Below are 18,038 nucleotides of genomic sequence, written 5' to 3' on the forward strand. Positions count from 1 at the left end.
TTGACCTGAGAGAGTTCTTTAAAATGATGCGAGAGTTTTGATAGAGTCAGTAAGGATAACTGATTTCCGCTGGTCAGTGATGAGAGGGCATCAATTTGACATAGTCAGTGAGTAAATGGGGAGGTTAGGAGGAGTTGCTCCACACACATTGTGGCAGCATGTGGAATGCCCTGCTGGGAGTGTTGGTCGAGACACGATGCATATTGGCTACATAAATACTATGAACAAATAACCTGCGCAGGTACATGGAAAGGGGACTGAAAGGACTGCTCTTGAAGGAGCTGGCACAGGCGCAATGGATTGAATGGCTGTCTTCTGTGCTGTAAATTTCCATGGTTCTCTGGTCCTTTCAGCAAAGCTTCCAACCCTTAAAGCAAACCGTGGGAGGCCTTGACCATCAGGTCAGTGTTAGGGGAACAACTTGACTGAGACTGATGCAGAGACCCTCATTACAAAAAACCTTGCTGAGAGATTTACTGAGTGAGGTGAACTAGAAATGAAGCGGACATTGTTTTGGAGGCAAAGCTGGCCGCTGCTCTGTGCACTGGGCTTTGCGGCCACACACAGCAACAACAACTTGCAATTATATAGCGCCCTTCACACAGGGTTGCGTCCCAGAGCACTTGACAGTGATGGAGTCTGACAACGAGCTAGCGGGAGAGAGAGTGGGGAGGTGACCATAAGCTTGATCAAAAAGCAAGGTCTTCAGGTAGGATTTGAAAGTGGGGAGGGCCAGTGGGGAAGCAAAAGTGGTTTCTAATGGAATATTTGACAAGGGAACGTCAGAATCCAGCCAACCCTCTGTGGAGAGCATAATACTCTGTGGAGAGCATAATACTCTACCGAATTAGGTAAATAGGGTGTATCGCTCCAGGTTTAGAGACTCTTAACTATGGTGACACTGATCTGATCAAAAAAGTCAGGCTAACCAGGAGAGAAACAACACCTTTCCTGAAGGAGACTCCAGTCAGTGGGCAGATCTCTCCCTGACAACGAGAGTGAGAGAGAGGAGGACTGAGTGAAGTCTGGAATCTCCAGCAGATCTGTACACTCCAAGACAAGCATCAAATGACCTGAGAAATTAAAATATTGGCCACTTCATTCATTCTGACTTTTTTATCTGAATGTCCCACTGCTCAAGCATGTAGGGGCTGATGTGATAATAATCTGTACAGTCACGATTTGAGGAGCCAAAGCCGCTGATAAATATCAACTCGGGGTCTTTTTCTGCTATAAATAGCAGTCACTGGCCACACTGAACACAAAGTCATCTTGCGACTAACTGTGAAGATGAAGTTCCTAATCCTCCTCCTTCTTGTCGGGCTCCTGGCGATGGAGTCAGCTGTTCAAGGTAAAGGCGCTCTCCTCTTCTGCTATAATCCACCCCTTTCCCTTCAGGTCCTGAGATCGGGTTAGGCTGCGGATGCTGGTGAGCTAAGTGATTCTTACACTCCACACTCGTCTCCGCTCCTCCTAATCCCTCTTCTCAGGCACCCTGTCCTCGTCTCCTTCATTGCTTTCTCCCTCTTCAACGCCACTCAATCTCCCTCTATTTCACACCTTTAATCCACTCTTCTCCACCCCTTTATCTCCCTCTCCTACATTCCTCTGTTCCTCTCTCCCTCACCACCGTGCCCCTTTCCTGCACCCTTCTATTTCCCTCTTCCACATGCTGCCTCTTTGACCGAACCTTGAAATAATGGGAGCTTCCCTTTCCCTTACATCACTCGTAAAAAACAATGATTGATGTCAAGATCCTCGTTCCCAGCTTCAAATCCCTCAACGCCCGGCCCCCAGGGAGCACCGGTCTGTTTCACGTTCCCCCCCACCCGCCTTAACCACCGCACCATTGGAGGCATCCTGCCGCCGCTCTGCGGAACTCCATCTTGGAGTACCTCTGACTCGATGCCTCAACTCGTTCAAGGTCCATCCCAAAACATAACTGTTTGACAGCCTTCAGTCATTTCCCCCCATCAGCAGCAATGCCCTGGAATACTGTGGACCTGCCTGGCTCAGGAACTCACTCCTGAGACTGCCACAGAGAATGGGCTCGATTCCGACATTCCTTTGCCAAGCATGTCACCTTTGAGCCAGTTCAGCCCCAAGGAGATCCCGCTTATCTCCCCCCACGGAGGATTGAGAGACAGAGAGAGAACACACAGAGAGATAGAGCGAGAGAGAGAGAGCGCTGCAGAAACAAGTTGAGTTCTTCCTGTTGTGAGACATGTTGAAGCTGCTATTTGCTCAACTCTGTTAACATTTAACCTCATTTGATCTCCTCACAGGTCAAAATTACTACCCACCATACCAAAACAGTAAGGATTAAACCTAACAATATCTCTTCTCATGGCCGCCCGTTCCCTCCGCTGTCTGGACTGTGTGATGCTGACGATTCCTCTTGTTGTGAGATGTGGATTGACGTTTAGTCAATGACAATAACATTTATATGTTTATAAGATGTGGATACTCTTTTCAAAGATGGGCCAAATGGCCTCCTCTGTGCCGTATAATTATATGATTCTATGATATCATCTTCTCTTCGCAGATTGGCCTTATCGTAAGTCATGAAACATACAGTATCTATGCCGTCATCGCTTTGGTTCGCCAAACCGTACCGTACAAACTGTTTCACAACGATGTTGATTGGCGAGCTCCACCACCCCCACACCCACCCATCAAAGCTTTGAGGCACTGTTAGGTGAAACAGAGACAGAGAGACAGACAGACAAACAGAGAGACAACGACAGAGAGAGAGATTGAGGAGACAGACAGCAAAAATGAGAAACGCAAAGAGACTGAGAGAGAGAGAGACAGAGAGGGAGAAAGACAGAGAATGGGGGGCAGAGAGAGAAAGAGCGAGAGGCAGAGACAAAAATATTTATTTTGTTAAAGCTATGTTTTTCAACTCGTAAAGAGCACATTGCATCTCCAACAGGGATTCAAAATCACAAGACTGTTCTTCCCTCTGATCCACTCACTGATGTTCTGACTGACCCACAACCTGCACAAGGCTCACACACTGATTGTATACGGGGAAACCTCACACAAGCTCTGAACCTCTCCTGCACCTCTCACCTCACACACACCACAATACAGGTTACATTTACAGAGTAACAGCCACATTCACCCAGGGTGGTGTCTCGGAGAGCTGCAGGGGCTCGGCGAGGGAGAGGGGGGTGATCATAGGTGCCATTGAAGAGGCAGGTCTTAAGGTGGGAATTCAAGACAGATAAAGGGGGGGTGGGGGCTGGCGTGGAGGCATTGAGGCAGGGAAAATCCATTAAGAGTGCAGTGACTGTAAGCGTGACCGAATGGGAGACATGGAGCAGGGCCGGTGCTCACTCATTGAACAAAGGGAGTGGCTGTGCTGGTACGGCTTGAGGAGATCACAGAGGGAGGATGTGGGTGGTGGGGTTGGGGGGCGGGTTGACAGTGAGAAAGAATGAAATTCTTGAACTTGATCTCCTGGAGGTGGGGAAATGGGGGTGATCGGCTTTGGGAGCCTGGTGCAGGAATGGGAGGACATGAGATGAAGATGTTTCTATATTTTGAGATCTGGAGTCAAGTTTAGTCAATCATGTTAATGTTTATATTCGTTTCCTCCTGACAGGTCCGTGGTGGGGTGGTGGTAAGTTTTATTCACCGTACCTTGCGAGCTCTCTAACGTGACCCCTCTTTGTTCAGTTTGGAGCCCCAGGCTGGTGTCTCGGAGAGCTGCAGGGGCTCGGCGAGGGAGAGGGGGTGATCATAGGTGCCATTGAAGAGGCAGGTCTTAAGGTGGGAATTCAAGACAGATAAAGGGGGGGTGGGGGCTGGCGTGGAGGCATTGAGGCAGGGAAAATCCATTAAGAGTGCAGTGACTGTAAGCGTGACCGAATGGGAGACATGGAGCAGGGCCGGTGCTCACTCATTGAACAAAGGGAGTGGCTGTGCTGGTTACGGCTTGAGGAGATCACAGAGGGAGGATGTGGGGGCGGGGGTGGGGGGCGGGTTGACAGTGAGAAAGAATGAAATTCTTGAACTCGATCTGCTGGAGATGGGGAAATGGGGGTGATAGGCTTGGGGAGCCTGGTGCAGGAGAGGGAGGACATGAGATGAAGATGTTTCTATACTTTGAGATCTGGAGTCAAGTTTAGTCAATCATGTCAATGTTTATATTTGTTTCCTCCTGACAGGTCGGTGGTGGGGTGGTGGTAAGTTTCATTCACCGTACCTTACGAGCTCTCTAACGTGACCCCTCTTTGTTCAGCTTGGAGCCCCAGGCAGGCTGGTGTCTCGGAGAGCTGCAGGGGCTCGGCGAGGGAGAGGGGGGTGATCATAGGTGCCATTGAAAAGGCAGGTCATAAGGTGGGAATTCAAGACAGATAAAGGGGGGGTGGGGGCTGGCGTGGAGGCATTGAGGCAGGGAAAATCCATTAAGAGTGCAGTGACTGTAAGCGTGACCGAATGGGAGACATGGAGCAGGGCCGGTGCTCACTCATTGAACAAAGGGAGTGGCTGTGCTGGTACGGCTTGAGGAGATCACAGAGGGAGGATGTGGGGGGCGGGTTGACAGTGAGAAAGAACGAAATTCTTGAACTTGATCTGCTGAAGGTGGGGAAATGGGGGTGATAAGTTTGAGGAGCCTGGTGTGGGGGAGAGAGGACATGAGATGAAGATGTTTCTATATTTTGAGATCTGGAGTCAAGTTTAGTCAATCATGTTAATGTTTATATTCGTTTCCTCCTGACAGATCCGTGGTGGCGTCGTGGTAAGTTTCATTAACCGTACCTTGCGAGCTCTCTAACGTTACCCCTCTTTGTTCAGCTTGGAGCCCCGTCCAACGAGAGCGTTGATAGTGAAAATTATCCAGAGCTCAGTGGGAAGAATCCCTGGTCCCACACATGCTGCTGATAAGCTGGGCCGAGCCGGTCTTTGGTAGACAGTGCCCTGGAGAACTGTGGAGTCACTTGGCTCAGGAACTATGCCACTGATTTACATCGACTGTACAACATGGAAGAAGTCATTTGACTAACCAGCCTGTGCCGGTGTTTATACTTTATACAAGTCTCCTCTCTGGCACCCGTGCCTCTCACCTTGCACACACCACAGTAGAGAATCATCGTCCAGCTCCTATCAGACATTCTCATTAATGTTTCCAAACCACTCGATCCTCACCCTTAAAAACGACCTCTTCCTGACGCCAGCGATTCCTCTTGTTGGGAACTGTGGAGGGACATTTCGTCAGTGACATTAATGTTTATATCACGTTCTCTTCACAGCTTACTAGGATCCCAAGGTAAGAATCAAAATCAGAATATTTCATGTGTTAAAAGTTGTGTTTCCAACTCTCTGGAGAGTTTTCCGATAGGAATAGTATTTGAAGAGAGAACAAAGAACAGGGAAAGAGCAGGGCATGGGGTTAGAATAGAGATCTCTAGTGTTGGAGCGAGCACCAGCACAGACAGGATGGGTAGAGCAGGGGAATGGGATTAGAATAGAGAGCTCCAGGGGGGAGCGAGCACAAGCAGACACGATGGGAGAAAGAGCATGCGAGCCGATTAGTGCAGTGGGTGAGTGAGCACCAGCATCGATACGACGAGGAAGGAGTAGGGGGAATGAGATTAGAATAGAAAACTCCAGTGGGATCGGAACATGCTGTGATTTAATGATGAGAACCTTTACAGTTTGCACAGAGCCCCTGACGTGGGGCCTAAACCCACAACTCAGTGCCTCACAGGTGTTGGGTTCTTTCTTACCGCGATTGGATCCTCGCCATTAACCAATAAAGGTCTGAACACAGAGTTGTACAATCACGACAGTTTATTCAACAATGTAACAGAATATACTACCGGATAAGCCGTCGTACCTGATGACCAGCACTCGGCTCCGCAACCTGTAGTTCTTACTCTGTGGAGCTCAACTTTTCTTTGTGTGTCTGTTGTATTTATACCCAGCTCGTTGGTGTACCCGTGATGCCTCGTGATGGTACTTTTCCACTTGCCTATGTGCCCTGCTGAGACGAGTGTACCTCCTTATCCAGCTCCTTGTCCGTACTCCCTGTTCTTCCTCAATCAGTATGTTCATAACCTTGCATTCCAGTCTCTAGTCAGGAGCCCCACTCACAGGGGCATATGAGCCATCTATTCTGTTAACCTGTTCTTATACTAACACAGGCGAGTGTGCGAGTGGCATAGTCAGGCTGACACCCAATTAATGTCCTCTTGTCTTTCAGGGAGCAACTGCAGCTCAGGCTGCCTTCCCAGAGCAGAACCTTTGTGATTTCTAAGGTCGGCCTCTGATCAATTTAATCATAGTTTCTGCTTCTTGGCTCTTTGAGAATTCACTCCAATGATCTGAGTGAAGAATCAAAGGTGTGGATATGATTGTAGCTCTGGATCAATTGTGCCTGTCCACCCATCAACCAATCCAACCATTCATGCACCCATCCACCTGTCAAATCATCCACCCACCCATCCGCCCGTCCATGCATCCATCCATCCAGCCATCTATCTGTCCATCCATCTGGAGGAATCGATCCATTCTTGGCTCTGCTGCTTATGGTCCTCACGGTAAAGAGATGATTCTGACACATCCCCCAGTCCAACGCCACCCGGACAAGCTCTCAGCCATCACCTTCCTGTCCGTCAGCACCAGAGCTCAGGCCACGGGCCTTCGGGGGCTGTGAGAGGCAACAATCTGTGGACAAGGTGCTCTGCTAACATCAATGAGGCTGGTTGAGATACAACAAGACAAGACCATTCTTAAGCCTGGGAAGAACAGACCAACGCCCCCACTTAGAGTTGGGAGAAATCCCCTTTAAATGACCAGAGAAAATCCCCCCCCCCTACAATCTGATAGATTTTGGGGTTCCCAATTCCATTGGAATGTGTGGGGAAGCCAGTCTCTCGCCCACGTTCTCATTCCCTCATGACTGCCATGAGGAGCCTCTGCTCTCCTGTGTGTCTCGGGATGAGGTGCTGTCCAGTGCGGGCGGCTTGATTCCGGTCTCTCTTTCCAAGTCGCTGTAAACTCTGAGCCGATCGGCACAATCTGCATCTAATGCTTGTAATGAGATATCCTTTCTCTGCCTCACTGCAATGTCACTAACCTGGTAATAAAGATTCAAAGCATCACAAAAAAGCCTGGTCTTGTCTAAAGTTTATCTACAACAACAACTTGTGTTGACGCAGCGCCCTTCATTGTGGGGTAACGTGTCAGTGGCGGAGCCCGATGTTAAGCGGGGGAGAAACGGAAGGCAATCGTAGGCACGCTCAAAGAGGAAGGTCTTCAACCGCGATCTGAAAATGGTGCATATGTGGAGGGGTTGAGGGGTCGTTTACTGGAAATGTCCTCAAAAAATTCTATGAGATTTGTCAAACATGACTTCCCTTTTGTAAAGCCATGTTGACTTGGCCTAATTATATTGTGCCCTAAATACCGCACTACCACATCCTTAATCAACGATTCTAAAATTTTTCCTATCACTGATGTGAGACTAAGTGGCCTATAGTTCCCCATATTTTCCTTTGCACCTTTTTTAAATAGTGGTGTTACAATTTTTACATTTTTGTTACATTTTTGTGGAGTCCTGTAGCTCAGTGGTTAGAGCACTCGCTTTGCAAGTGAGAGACCTGAGTTCAATTCCAGGCAGAGGGCGAAACCTTGGGCAAGTTTCCTTACTCCACACAGAGCCTAATAATAATCCCTCCAAAACCACAAACAATAATAAATTGGTCATTTTCAATCTCCGACTGTTTGTGGGACATTGCTGTGCGCCATTGGCTGCCGCGTTCGCCCACAAATATACAGTCAATTCAGTTTACAGTGTGTTCTGTGAAGCGCTTTGGGATGTCCTCCCGACGTGAAAAGCGCTATATCAAATGCAAGGATTATTATTATTATTACATTTGCGATCTTCCAATCCATGGGGACTGTTCCAGAATCCAAGGAATTTTGGAAGATCAGACATGAGGCCTCTACTATCTCATAAGCTCCTCTTTTAAAACCCGGGGATGCAAAACATCCGGACCAGGGGATTTGTCAGTTTTTAGTGCTAACTGTTTCCCGAGCACCAATTCTCTAGTAATGAAAATTTCCCTAAGTTGCTCCCTGTCCTCATCCCTTTGGCTCATCTCTATTGTTGACAGACTGGTTGTGTCTTCTCGGGTGAAGACAGATGCAAAGTACCCATTCAGGGACTCTGCCATGTCCGTGTCCCCCATTACAACTTCTCCCATCTCTGACTGAAGTGTCTACATTTACCCTCACAGTCTATTCCTCTTCATATATTTGTAAAAACTTTTACAATCTGACTTAATGTTCCTCGCTCGCTTACCCTCATACTCCTTTTTCTCGCTCTTATTGAGTTTTTTAGTTCTTTTTTGCTGGTTTCTAAAACTCTTCCAATCTTCAGATTTGCCGCTTTTCTTGGCAGTTTTATAAGCCTTTTCTTTTAATTTGATGCTTTCCCTCACTGCTCTAGTTAGCCACGGATGAATTGCTTTCCCTGTGGTACTCTTATTCCCAAGGGAATATGCTACCGCTGAGAATTATGCACTGCATCCTTAAACATTTGCCACTGTTGGTCAACATTTTTACCTCTTAATCTTATTCTCCAGTCTACTTTACCTAAATCTTTCCTCATACCTACAAAGTTAGTCCTATTTAAATTCAGAATACTTGCCTCGGATTTAACTATATCCCTCTCTAACTTAATGCAGAATTCAAACATATTGTGATTACTCTGCTCTCGAGGATTCTTAATACCTTCACTGCCGACTCACCCTGTTTCGTTACACAAAACAAGGTCTAGGATGGCCTGTCCCCATTGGTTCCTCGGCAGCTGCTCTAGAAAGTTATCTCTCATACACTCAATGAACTCTTCTTCTGACCCACATTTGCCAATTTGGTTTTCCCAATCTATGTGGAGATTGAAATCACCCACATTATCGGTTTACCTTTCCTACACACTCCACTGATTTCTTGATTGATACCCTGTGCTATACTGTGATCGCTGTTTGGGGGTCTATAAACCACTCCCATTAATATTTTCGGCCTTTATTATTTTTATTTCACACCCATATTGTCTCAACCTCCTGGTCATCGGATTTCAGATCCTTCCTCTCCACTGCTTTTATTTTATCCCTAATTAACAGGGCTCCCCCACCCCCACCACTTTTCCCACAGTGCCTATCTTTCCTGTAAACTGAGAACTCTGGAATATTTAACTCCCTCGATCTCCTTGTAACCATGTTTCAGCGATGGCTACTGGATCATACCCATATGTGTCTATCTGTGCTTTTAATTCATCAGTTTATTCCGAATGCTTCGTGCATTCAGATATAACATGTTTAATTTCCTACCATCGCCTCTCCTCTCTGATTCCTTATCGGCTTTGCCAAGCTTCTTAGCCCTCGTTAACGTATTCCTACTATCTGGCATGCTATTCTGCATTGTCACCTTTACTATTTCTAATGCTAATTTATGGTTTCTCTTACCGATATATTCCCCCCTTTACTAGTTTAAATTGCTATTTATTTCCCTGTTAATTCGTTTAGCTGGGACGTTTGTCCCAGCACGATTTAAATGCAGCCCTTTTCTCCGAAAGAGCTCTCTTGTCCCCCAATATTCATGCCAATGGCCCATAAAAAGAAACCCTGATTTCCGCACCACTCTTTTAGCCGTGTGTTCAAGTCCTTAATTTGTTTGTTCCTGTACCAGTTTGTTCCTGTACCGCACTGTCTCTGATACTCCGCAGGGTCTGCACCTCGGAAGCTGGCAGAATCTGTGGTTTCTAAACCTTGGCTCTTGCCAGTCTGTGCCTAATACTCCAACACATGGGAGTGACCAATTTTATCCGGGGGTTTGTCAGACAGGATTTTTTTTCAAATAGCGAGTGGGATCTTTAATGTCTTTCTCTACAGGCAGACGGAACCTCAGTTTAAAGCCTCATCCGAAAGTCGGTACCTCCGGCTTCCAATGCAGGGCTCCCCCAACACTGCACGAGAGTCAGTCTAGACTGGGTGTGGTTCAGTTCAGAGACCTTTAAGCATGGTGATAGGTTTGTTCGTGTGTTAGATACCTGGCTGACCAAGAAAACCACCAGCAGGTCTCCCCGGAGCATTCATCCATGTTGCCCAATTTACTGCAGTAAATGCATCACATTAATTATTGCCTTTTAACAAACATGCCGTGAATGTACACTAGCATTCTTCGCACAGCCGTATCAGCTTCTTTCTCATTCGTAGAGTGTGATAGATCAGCAGATCCTTATGCACACACACGTATACACACGAACACACGACATGACCTTGAGAGCTGCCTGTCTTACTTTGATTACTAACTTTATAAATAGTCCCTAAAAAGTGACAATCACGAGTTACAGAGTTCAAAAAGGTGAGACTCTGCAACTTCGCCCACACACACACACATACACAAACAACAAATACAATTCCATTGCACCTTTCACGTCACCCACACCCATCCACACACAATATAATACCCCTCTACACACACACATGTACTTCACAATACCCACTCACAAACACACTCACACACATCTCCACACTCCACACCCAAATCTCAACACCCCAGCAGCGCAGCGACTCCTGTATCATTCACTTGGAAGACCCAACATCTATACCTGGAGCCATTCTTACACCTGGAGCCACTCCTATAAAAGGGAATAACTGCCATAACTCAGGTGGCAGTTATTCCCTTTTGTGTTTGGTGTGAACGACATGCACACTGCGAGCACTAACACTGCTCTTGTGTTTGCAGATTGTGGCACACGGGTATTCACTGGAGGACCTCCTGAGCAGTGCCACGAGAGATGACCTGACGTACACTCAGATCAGGTAATGTCTGGCTCTCGTCTCCTGAAACCCAATCCTTTCTCTTAATATAACTTCCCTGCTCCTGGGTCATGTGCTGTTCCACAGCGAGAATAGTAACAATAATCCTTGCATTTGACATAGCGTCTTCGAGACGCCCCAAAGCACTTCACAGAATATACTGTAAAGTGTATGACTCTGTATTTTGTGGGCAAATAACTTCTGGGCCACTGGGCCAGGTGTGAGGTGAAGGTCTCCATTCACAGCACTGGGTAGGACACAATCAATAAACCAGGAAAGTTCTAAGTGGGAAAATTAAATCTCAATCACTGAGGCACGTTGGCTGTCATGCCAGTCAGCGAGCTCTGACTCACTGACCAGGCAACAAAATACACAGTCACTTCATTCACATAAATCCCGTGAACAGCTTTGAAAGGTCTTTCCGACGTGATAATGTGCATTAACCAATCCAATATTATTACTATTGATTGAGGCTAGTTGTTAACATGATTGGAGATGCACTTTATTACCTCTGAGCGGGTGTCTGTATAGAGAGTGTGGCTGTTGCAAATGGCTGGAAGTAGTGACGACAGCAGAAATCTGTTATAATACCTCTGTCGATTTTATGTATCGAAACCACCATATTACAACAGAAACCAACTGTGCTGTTTGGTTTTAAAACATAGTATAATGTGTTTGTGTGTTTGTGTGTGTGTATCTATGTACAGTATATGTGTATGTTACTGTATTGTGTGTGATTGTGTATACTTTTTGGGAATACGCGTGTGTGTGTGTGTCTCGATACTTAGTATGGATGCTTGCATGTGTATGTGTGCGTGTGCGTGCATACGTTTGCATGTGAGAAGTATGTCTAGTGGTTGGTGTGTGTCAGATTATCCCCTTGTTTCTCTGTTGCAGAGGTGGAATGCTTCTCAGCTGTGGGCAGCTATCAGTGCTCACCGAAGTGGCACTGAGCAGTGAGTTACCTGCAGTGTTCTGATCCCTATCTCTGGATGGCAGCATCCAGGACAAACTCTTCATGGCAACACAGGCCTCATAGAGCGGCAGCTGGATGTGATGGCGGTGCCCACAGGCAATATGTGGGCAAAAGGGCAAAAGATCTGGAGCTGCTCCTACCCCTGGGGCCGCTCCGACCCCTGGAGTCATTCCAATCTGCTTTGTGCCAAGCGATGCTGTTCCGTTGAGGGCAGAAGAGCAGAGGAGTGCCTGTGGATTCGATGCTGACATGTACACACGCGAGAATGAGAACTTTAAAGGTGGCAGAATTTTGGGGGGTGACCCATCCTCGCTCAGTGCTGTGTACCAGATACAACAACAATAACAACTTGCACTTATATAACGCCCCTCAGGCAGGGCAGCGTCCCCAGACACGCTGTGCTTCCCAATTGTCCACACACCCTCAACCTCTCCTGTTTTTTCCTATAGTTCACGTCGTTGGACGAGGATTGAATGCTGCGCTGTGTTGCTAATGATGACAGGCACTTTATACTTTTAAGTTTCAAGAGAATCATTCCGAGGTTCAGTGGATTTTGCCGCTGTTTACCAAAGAAACTGACAAGGTCAAAATTCTCTCCCGTGTGCTGAACATTGGAGAGAAACATGTAGCAATCTATTTTATTGTTTGCATTCATTTGCAGGATGATATGTGACATAATACAGGATATGAAAATATTGATCACAAACCATGTTACCTTTTATTGGGTTAGTGGACAATCTCTGAGTTTGGGACCCAGCCATGGCAAACAGCTATGGAGTCCTGTAGCATAGTGGTTAGAGCGCTCCCCCTCCGAAGTGTGAGGATCCAGGTTCGATTCCCAGGCAGAGTGAAACCTTGATCAAGTTTCCTTACTCCAATCGCTCTGTTTCCCCTAGCAGTAAGTAAAAATCCAGTTGGTAGTCGATTGGTGGATCGCTTTTCCGGGGGTGATAATCCCTTCAAAAAAAATTAAATATAATATGGTCACTCAATCCACAACTGTTTGTGGGACACTGCTGTCGCAATTGGCTGCCACGGGTCACCCACAAAATATACAGTCATTCACTATACAATCTATTCTGCCTATTGAGCCTTAAGATGGCGCCAGTCTCTCAACTCCAATTACAGTCCCCTGCGCTGTGCTGGCCAACATTCCCCCAGATAAAATTGGCTCATTCCTTCATGGCTGTTTGTCGTGCATTGTTGTGTAAAAGTTTGCTGTGTTTGCCTACATATACAGTCATTCCGTTTCAGAGTAAAATCTTGTGAAGTGCTGTGAGACATCACACCAACGTGATATAGCTATCAAATGCACAGATTATTATTTGACCCTCACCCACCAAGGTGCATATACATGCATTTTGCAGCAGGGGTCACTAGGAAGGGGAGAGAGGAGAGACGAGAGGCTGTTGGCTGTAGAGCAGGAGCACTGCTCTCTGCCGAGGAGCAATCACCAGAACAGAGACCTCGAGGTACAGTTAAGGATTTTCTTTGGAAGATCTGAAAGCTCAGAAAGAAAAACACAATCAAGCCCACTCTTCCACAGACCAGGCAAATTTCATGGATTTCACCCCCCAAACACACACTCACACTACACTAACTCCTGGGACAGCTTCCACGCAGAGACTCCCTGTACACAAAGTTAATCCAATAACAAAGTTTAGGAGATTCTTCCAAAACAAACATCTCCAATAAACAGCCACAGCTTTCTCCTGTCCACAGACATCAATCTCCTCTCCTGTACCCCTTAACGTTGCCAAACAGGTACATTCCCAGTTCTTTAACAGAGCGAATTGAGGCTTTAGCTGGAACTCCCTTCTACCCACCCATTGCTCTGGGAGCATGTCATGGTTTGTCCCCATGGCTCAGTCCTGGTGTTGGGGAAGAGCAATCTCTGGAATAAACTCAGGGTTTTGTGGTTGTTACAAGCATCTGGGCTCAGTCTCCTGGGCGTGCGTGTTTACGTGAAGTTGGTGAACAAAGGATCCAACACTTAAAGCCTCCGGTTGTTTAGAGGGTCGCGGTGTAGGATGTGGTGTAAGATGTGTTCAGCTTAAACTTTAAACATCAACCTGGGTTCCAAAGGGAAACACACGCCTCATCATGAAGTGAGTGGGAAGCCTATGATTATAGACTGACTCTTAGGCCAAGTTACCCCAAGGACTGACTGTCCAACACTCTCCTCACTAGCCTCCGAGCTCCACCCTCCACAAGCTCTAACTCATCCAAAAATACGCAGTTCAGGCCCTGTCGATGAGCTATGCTGTCGTCAGCAGTGCCCTGGAGTACTGCGGGACCGCCTGGCTCAGGAACTGCACTCGCTAGAGGGGCTGCCACAGAGGGCTGGCTGGATTCTGACATTCCATCGCCAAACATGTCACCTTGGAGCCAATTCAGCCCCAAGGAGACCCCACTTACTTCCCCCACCCCCAAGATGATAGTCACTAGTTGGTCGTTCAACATCAGACAAGTGTGGGTTTGAGCCTCACTAAGTGCATAGTAGGTACCAGGAACTCCCTGCAGAGCTTCCCGGTGGGTTACACAGCTCAGCATGAAACGTGTGAGAGCATTGCCACTGTGTTCTGGTCCCTAGCTCGAGCACACATCCCTTACCATTGAGCGATGGTTCCACCATATTCTGGAGGGACGAGATCACATGGGCCAAAGCGCCTTCTTCATCTAAATCCATCTTGTGATCTTGTGACTGTTTTGCACCAACTGAGCCATTGTGGGACAGTATTGCTGTATTTCCTTATACACAGTACTCCTCCAGCCCAGTCCATCAGGGACCCAGATTCCCAAGTAAGAACCGAACATGAATTGGTCAGGAACCACTGGTACCACCTGGTGGGGTTGACGCAGACTCTTGAAGATGGCAAAGAACTAAGGAAAACATTCTTAAATTCAATTTTAATTTGAAAGCCATGTTTCTTCACTTCTGAAAAAGAAACCAGCTTCCAAATCAAGAGTGAATTTAAAACATTTTAAGTTCTCTCTCTAGTGTGTGCCGGTGTACAGAGTACACCTGCCCAGAGCCCGGCACCAAACTGGTCATCTCGGTGACAATAAGGCACTGGGCATGTGATGCTCAGAGCATTGTGAGGCTCTCAGTGATTCATAGATTGTTAAAAGGTGCAGCTCAGAAACAGGTCCTCCAGACCGGCCGGTGTTTATTCTTCATATGAGTGCCCATCCTAGATCCAATTCCTGGTCCCATGATCTGACTCTTTCCCTGTATCCCTCAGCCTTATTCTCCCTGAAACATGCACCCAGACTGTTTTTTAATGTGCACATGGTTACCGCACCGACAACCGACTGTGACAGAGATTTCCGCACTCGCACACTCTCAAATTGTCCATTCTGGACCACCCAGTTCTGATTCTAAAACTATGCCCATTTGTCACATCTTTGAGATGTCTCAAAGCGCTTCACAGAATATACTGTCAAGTGAATTGACTGTTTATTTTATTTTGTATGCAGCCAATTGTGCACAGCAGCGTCCCACAAACAGTCCTGGATTGAAGTGACTAACTTTTTTTAAAGGATTTATTACCCATGGAAAGTCATCCGACAATCAACTGACAACCGGGTTCCTACTTATTGCTGGTAAACAGAGCCATGTAGAGTAAGGAAACTTGCCCAATGTCTTGCCCTGCCGGGAATCAAACCCAGGTCTCTCGCTTGCGAGGCAAGTGCTTTAAGCGCTGAGCTACAGGACATCACATAATAAGCAATGGGGGAGGAAGAGGAGCAGTTGGGGGGAAGTGTTGGTGGGGGTTGATATGCTGCACAGGGAGACTGGGAGCTCAAAGTCCACCAGGGCTCAAACCCATGAGGGTAATGTGACGCCACCTGGACATGGTGTAAGTACAACGTTGCCTTAGGCACAGCACACACCCGTGAAAGGATTGAATCAGACAGGATCTGGTGAGAACAAAATCTGTTGGTTGATCTCGCAGCCAAGTTCAGGTACACTGAGTGCTTTTGATTTCTTATCGGAGTGGTGGAGCAGTGGGCAGGTAACAGAAGGGTGAGAGAGAGAGGGACAGGTAGCAAAGGCACAGATGACAGATAACAAGGCACCTTTCAGGGCAGGCTCAAGGGGCCAAATGGCCTACTCCTGCTCCTATTTCTTATGTTTCTTATTTAAGAGACTGGAGGAACTGGAACTTTTTCCCACTGGAACAAAAAAGCTCAAGGTTTGACCTGAGAGAGTTCTTTAAAATGATGCGAGAGTTTTGATAGAGTCAGTAAGGATAACTGATTTCCGCTGGTCAGTGATGAGAGGGCATCAATTTGACATAGTCAGTGAGTAAATGGGGAGGTTAGGAGGAGTTGCTCCACACACATTGTGGCAGCATGTGGAATGCCCTGCTGGGAGTGTTGGTCGAGACACGATGCATATTGGCTACATAAATACTTGAACAAATAACCTGCGCGGTACATGGAAAGGGGACTGAAAGGACTGCTCTTGAAGGAGCTGGCACAGGCGCAATGGATTGAATGGCTGTCTTCTGTGCTGTAAATTTCCATGGTTCTCTGGTCCTTTCAGCAAAGCTTCCAACCCTTAAAGCAAACCGTGGGAGGCCTTGACCATCAGGTCAGTGTTAGGGAACAACTTGACTGAGACTGATGCAGAGACCCTCATTACAAAAAAACCTTGCTGAGAGATTTACTGAGTGAGGTGAACTAGAAATGAAGCGGACATTGTTTGGAGGCAAAAGCTGGCCGCTGCTCTGTGCACTGGGCTTTGCGGCCACACACAGCAACAACAACTTGCAATTATATAGCGCCCTTCACACAGGGTTGCGTCCCAGAGCACTTGACAGTGATGGAGTCTGACAACGAGCTAGCGGGAGAGAGAGTGGGGAGGTGACCATAAGCTTGATCAAAAAGCAAGGTCTTCAGGTAGGATTTGAAAGTGGGGAGGGCCAGTGGGGAAGCAAAAGTGGTTTCTAATGGAATATTTGACAAGGGAACGTCAGAATCCAGCCAACCCTCTGTGGAGAGCATAATACTCTGTGGAGAGCATAATACTCTACGAATTAGGTAAATAGGGTGTATCGCTCCAGGTTTAGAGACTCTTAACTATGGTGACACTGATCTGATCAAAAAAGTCAGGCTAACCAGGAGAGAAACAACACCTTTCCTGAAGGAGACTCCAGTCAGTTGGGCGATCTTCCCTGACGAGAGTGAGAGGAGGGACTGAGTGAAGTCTGGAATCTCCAGCAGATCTGTACACTCCAAGACAAGCATCAAATGACCTGAGAAATTAAATATTGGCCACTTCATTCATTCTGACTTTTTTATCTGAATGTCCCACTGCTCAAGCATGTAGGGGCTGATGTGATAATAATCTGTACAGTCACGTTTGAGGAGCCAAAGCCGCTGATAAATATCAACTCGGGGTCTTTTTCTGCTATAAATAGCAGTCACTGGCCACACTGAACACAAAGTCATCTTGCGACTAACTGTGAAGATGAAGTTCCTAATCCTCCTCCTTCTTGTCGGGCTCCTGGCGATGGAGTCAGCTGTTCAAGGTGGCGCTCTCCTCTTCTGCTATATCCACCCCTTTCCCTTCAGGTCCTGAGATCGGGTTAGGCTGCGGATGCTGGTGAGCTAAGTGATTCTTACACTCCACACTCGTCTCCGCTCCTATAATCCCTCTTCTCAGGCACCCTGTCCTCGTCTCCTTCATTGCTTTCTCCCTCTCAACGCCACTCAATCTCCCTCTATTTCACACCTTTAATCCACTCTTCTCCACCCCTTTATCTCCCTCTCCTACATTCCTCTGTTCCTCTCTCCCTCCACCGTGCCCCTTTCCTGCACCCTTCTATTTCCCTCTTCCACATGCTGCCTCTTTGACCAACCTTGAAATAATGGGAGCTTCCCTTTCCTTACATCACTCGTAAAAAACAATGATTGATGTCAAGATCCTCGTTCCCAGCTTCAAATCCCTCAACGCCCGGCCCCCAGGGAGCACGGTCTGTTTCACGTTCCCCCAGCCTTAACCACCGCACCATTGGAGGCATCCTGCCGCCGCTCTGCGGAACTCCATCTTGGAGACTCTGATGATGCCTCAACTCGTTCAAGGTCCATCCCAAAACATAACTGTTTGACAGCCTTCAGTCATTTCCCCCATCAGCAGCAATGCCTGAATACTGTGGACCTGCCTGGCTCAGGAACTCACTCCTGAGACTGCACAGAATGGGCTCGATTCCGACATT

At 47.3% G+C, this 18,038-nt stretch overlaps 2 long non-coding RNA genes across 2 annotated transcripts; both read left to right on the forward strand.

The window, feature by feature from the left end:
- The first annotated feature begins 1,279 nt into the window (after positions 1 to 1,279).
- LOC103187329 lies at positions 1,280 to 3,626 on the forward strand. Its single transcript, XR_006085333.1, has 4 exons — positions 1,280 to 1,351; positions 2,286 to 2,315; positions 2,546 to 2,557; positions 3,611 to 3,626. It is a non-coding gene; the product is annotated as an uncharacterized LOC103187329 (long non-coding RNA).
- A 548-nt stretch (positions 3,627 to 4,174) lies between these two features.
- LOC121849782 lies at positions 4,175 to 6,616 on the forward strand. The gene is made up of 4 exons (XR_006085332.1): positions 4,175 to 4,193; positions 4,733 to 4,750; positions 5,262 to 5,278; positions 6,215 to 6,616. It is a non-coding gene; the product is annotated as an uncharacterized LOC121849782 (long non-coding RNA).
- The last annotated feature ends 11,422 nt before the right edge of the window (positions 6,617 to 18,038 follow it).

The sequence above is a fragment of the Callorhinchus milii genome, unplaced genomic scaffold (assembly GCF_018977255.1).
Source record: "Callorhinchus milii isolate IMCB2004 unplaced genomic scaffold, IMCB_Cmil_1.0 Scaffold10, whole genome shotgun sequence".
NCBI lineage: Eukaryota > Metazoa > Chordata > Chondrichthyes > Chimaeriformes > Callorhinchidae > Callorhinchus > Callorhinchus milii.